The sequence below is a fragment of the Sceloporus occidentalis genome, unplaced genomic scaffold (assembly GCF_023333645.1).
Source record: "Sceloporus occidentalis isolate IW3139 unplaced genomic scaffold, rSceOcc1.0.p SCAF_186, whole genome shotgun sequence".
In the NCBI taxonomy this organism is placed as follows: Eukaryota; Metazoa; Chordata; class Lepidosauria; order Squamata; family Phrynosomatidae; genus Sceloporus; species Sceloporus occidentalis.
In genome coordinates, this window is record NW_028317166.1 from 135,001 (window position 1) to 140,344 (window position 5,344).

Sequence of the window (5,344 nt, forward strand, 5' to 3'; positions counted from 1 at the left end):
AAAAGCCTTTTACCCCCCTATATGCCACTCTGCCACCAGATATGCCTTATACCCCCCATATGCCACTCTGCCTCCCAGATATGCCTTATGCCCCTATATGCCACTGTTACCCTCCCACGACTTTCCAGTGCTTCCCTAGACTTCTCCTCGTGCTTCAGATTCAGAGTGTGTAGTGGTGTGCACGATGCATGCAGACAACCACCGCTGCCGGCACTTCCGCCGGGGCTTCTATGAATGAGCACCGGAAGGTCATGTAATGCCGACGCTCCATCATAGAAGCCCCGGAAGTTATCTGTACACATCGCACAGACCTCCACCGGCTGCCGGAGAGGAGGATCCAGGGCCCCTGCAGCACTGCGGGGATCTGGATCTCAGTCTTGTAGTCAGACCTCTATTTGAGGTCTGATTATAAGACAACCTCGAGTATAAGATGATTGTTATTTTTCAGAGCATTTGCTCTGAAAAAAACCTAGTCTTATAATCGAGCAAATACGGTATTTCAAATATTGACTTATCAGTCCAGATCACCTGGCGCCATTTTATGCACCCAAGTCCCTGTGTTTTCTGTAATAGTTGTGTTCCTTGGTCTTGTTTCCATATTTGGCTGCTAGTCTCCCATGAAGGCCACTTCTGACCAACGCAGAGATCGTTGAACTGCTGGACATCTTTCAATGTGAAGTAGTAAGCATGACGTGATCCGTTTCCTTGGGCGACCACTGCGTCTACAGTCTTGACATGGTGTATGACTTTTGACATTAAACCGTCTTCAGCAAACTTCCCTTGTTAGCCAGTTTGGCTGTTCCTCACCCAGTAGTATTCCTCCTACACAGCAGTTTCAATTTATGATTGTGTTTCACAATACACACACACATATATATATTATACATACATACACATACATACATACATCCCCCCCCCCCCATTGGAAGGATAATGTCAATTGGTGGGGTCTTCATTGTATCAGTCCAGTGAGATTTTTTTTTTTTTTTTTTTTTTTTTTTTACAGATTTAAAAAAAAAAAAAACTACTGCTCAAATTTGTCAAAAGCATAGAATCTATGAAATACAATATTTAAAGATGTTTTATACTCCACTTTTGTCATCAATGCCATATCTGGTTTCATTAAGTCTGTGTTGCTTAAGGTGAGGGCACACCCAAGTTACTTTTCCCAATGCAACCAAGTCAATATGTTTCTGCATGTCTGTTTGCAAAAACCTTACTGTGTATTTAAAATAGATTAAGAAATGTTTACTACAATTTAATACCATACATAACCACATAGGCAGCCAAAACAGGTTTATTAAAAGGTGCTCTTCCACCCACTCCGCTGACTTTTAACGCTTCTGTAACTAAAACATTGTCATAATACTGTTGAAAGCCCAAACAGGAATAAATCTTGTCTATCCAGTCTATCATGTAAACCTTTGTCCCATTCATAATTTTTGACAAGAACAGAGGTGACACCCCCCTGGAAATCTGCCATGAGCCAGCATTGGAGGGGGCTGGAGGAGAGTAATCACGCGTGTGCACTTCTGGGCAGGAGAGGTGCCTTATGGAATACCATAAGGCATAAAATAGGCATGGGGAGTTAAACTATGAGGAAATACTCCACCCTACACCTTAAGAATTTTTGTTTTTTATGTGATGGAACCATCAGAGGAAGGAATAAAATAGTATTTTTTTTATTAAGGATAAACATAAAAAAAGGTTTCATAACAACTCAACCAAGAATGGAAATCTGTTCAACAGCCCACCCTATGGCGCATCCCTATTCTGAATTTTCTCATGTTTTGGCTTACTTATGCCAATATATTTAATGCCAAGAACATAAACCTTACCTTTTTTTTTTACCCCAAACCTTGCGTAGAACTTGGAGTTTGGTGCAAATTTTACTATATATATTTTATATATTGTAAGCTTGTTTGAGCAGGACCCTCTTCACCTATTTCTGTAAGTCAAATTGTTATGTTATATACTGCTTGTTACGTCCTGTCTACCCATTGTACAGAGCTACAGAATATGATGGTGCTATATAAAACAAATAATATACTCAATATATATATATACACACAATTATTTGTATGCACGTCATTCGATACCAATGCTTTTATTTTTTTTTTATAGTCTGAGTCATGTAATGAACATGTGGCGTTGGTACTGAAAGCAGAGAACTGAGAAAAAGTGTGTTGGAAGGACGGGCTGGTGCATCTGTTGTAATTACAGACTAAAGTGGCACTGAAAGGGAAGCTGGGGCACATTGAGAACTCCGATTAGGGATTATGGGACCGTAGCTCTTTGTGTATGCAACCACAAGCCCATCACAGGCTGCCCAGTTTGAAGGGAAGCCTTTCATGTTGTCATGTATACAGGTGCAGCCACACAAAATATAGGAAGAAAGGAGAAAAAAAAAACAGAACAAGAGAAAGTTTGAAAGAATTTTAATCTGCTTAACAAGCCATGATTTAATCAGCCAGCTTATTAGGAACGGCATCTTGCAACACCAAACAATACCCGGAGACACAACTGCTAATTAATAACAAAACCGGGGACTCATGATTTAATGACCCCGACTGTAGCATCACATGATCATATTAAATAGCAGCAACTCAGCATGGGCCTTTGGGAGATTGCTGACAGCCATCCCAGAACCAAACTGTTGATGCAGAGAGTACAAAGCCCTGCTTTTCTGCCTGATGGTGGTTAGTGCTGGCTCTCTGTAGTGGCCACATTCAAAAAAAAAAAAACAAACAAAAAAAAAACAAAAAACAAGAGAATACACCATGCATCTAAGATCTGTTTAAAGAACAAAATCTAAAAAAATTATAATTAATAATAAATAATAATAATCTCACTTCTCTCCATAAAGGAAACTGTGGAAAATAAACAGATGTGGAATTTTTCATTCATGCCAATATCATGTGAAATTGGCTTTTTATTTTGAATATATTTAGATTTTTTCCTCCAGTAGTACTTGACATTTCAAACAGTCGGTTTGGCTTAGTATTTAATGGTGTGGTTTATTTGTCAATAACATATATATATATATTTTTTGCTAATAAAATGTGTTTCATCATTCTCTCACTTGTATTTTCCTGTTACACCCCATGCAGAACACAAACTATTTTTATAAAAAAAATGAAGTCCCCTCAGATCAACGCCCATCCGCAGAACGGTTCTTCCACCATCCATAACTGGGTTCCATTTAGAAGACTAGGATGCCAGTGACTGAGCCTGATCAATACAAGGAGAATGCAATTTTCACAAAGTTCAATGGTAATCAGCTGTCTGAGCAACAGAGGAGATTGTTTCATAAAGTACAAGAGAAGCAGAGGGCTAAAATATTCAGTCTGGGAATAGAAAATGTGTGTGCTTTGTTTCTGCCAAGTCAGGTCACGTAAAAGTTTGTATCACAAAATGTTTACTTGACACACCTCAGAGGCTGCCTGCAACACTGCAGTTTTGGTAAGTTCGTGAATTTTACATGCCAATAAGTTACATGCTTGTTTTAATAAGACGCTCAGAAGAGTTTCGCTTCCAGTTCCCTGAGCTAGACAGAGCAAAAACAACCTGTCAAACTAACACGTTTGTCCAGTCTAATCTTCAATGGCCATATTCCAGCAACAGATTTAAGATTTCTCCAACGCATAGTAAATTAATATTGTGCAGCAGTGAGCAGTTGATTAAGTATTTTCACGAAAATCTGGTGGGTCTGCAGTCCTTTACCAAAGGCTGGGAGTTTGACACTGCCTTCTGCAATTCATCTCTCAGACACCCTATTATAAGAAAGTAACACCTTTAGAGTGTTTGGTTTCCAGCTCAAGCCCACAGCAGGACATCTGAATATACTGATGCTCCCCCATCACCACCCTCTTCCACATAGCTACATGTGCTACGGAGAGTTAATTTGATTTTCCTCTTATCCCAAACAGACACATTTTGAAGAGCATCTGTCTTAACGCATAAGAAGACCTTTAAAATTTACACAGAGAACAAAGAAACATTTACGAAGAGACTTCTAAATCACCTATTATGACCCTTTAGGAGTCACAAAACAGAACTTCAACTTTCTGAAGTCACCCTTCACCGTGGTTAAAATGTAGTGCTGTGGAACAGATTATTTTTTACCAACATCACCTTTTATTTATAGAGCACAGCTGATTTTTTTGCGCTATTACAACACAAACACTGTTACAGAAGGAAAAAAGAGGACCCTATTACCTTCTCTGCTCCAAGAGTCACTTTGACCATAGAAAGCATATTAAAAATACTCATATTTACATGGCCAGCAGAATGAAAACAAAATTGAATTACAGAAAGAGTAAACAAAATGCATTTTTAAAACACATTTGAAAGTATACACCTTATTCCAAATAATTTCTCAATAAATGTACATTTTACTACCTGCAGTTGGCGTATTGTTTAGCATACATAAGCCTACCAAAAAAAGACTTCATAAAAAGGACCACGATGCATGAAATTCAACTTATTTTACTTTGGTTACATCTTTCCAAATAATCCAGAAGGAAGTCTTAAAACAGCTTAAATTGATGTAAACATAAGACTAATTAACTGATTTTGTGACTATGCAAACGGCTACTCCAAAGATAATAGCCTGCTTATCCATTTAGCAATTTTAGTAGCAAGTGATACATTTTAGAACATGATCCTTTCAAGGAGGTTGGTCGGACATGATCCTGGCGGGGGGGGGGGGGTTTACCAATCACATAAACCCAGGAGTGGTGGTGTACTTATGCGGCGCATTGCCCTAGGCTTGACCAAGCGCAGCCCCCCAAAAGGACCTACTTCAAGCACAATTCTCTCCCTCACACCTTTTGTGCTGAAAGCCAGGATAAAGGGCAATATCCAGGAGCTTAGTTGCAAACCACAGCAAATAAATATTGCAGAGGCTGTGCGCTAACCTCTATAGTGAAAATGGGGGGGGGTTACAATGGCAAACTCTGATGTCCCCAACCGACCTAGTGAACAGGCTGATGGTTCCAGTAATATCGTACAGGGGCTGCCATCTTATACACCCAATACACCACATGCAGGCAGGAGGAAAACATCATGGCTTTAAGTCCAGAGAAACCTGTAAAGGCCAACCAATGTTGCACAAAATGATTTCTGACCTTCACTGTAAAGCAGTGCCAAACAGGTAATTTGCTTTGGTTATTAAGGTACATAAATTGTACATGGTGAAGACCCTAAATGGAGTTCTGATTGCCAATTTAACCCCTTTCAACAAGTTTAACACCAAAATTCATTCGCTTATAAATCATTTTGGTAAGAGAACAATAAGTCGATATCTTGTATTGAGCTTTTCAAATAATGCCCCATAATGGAA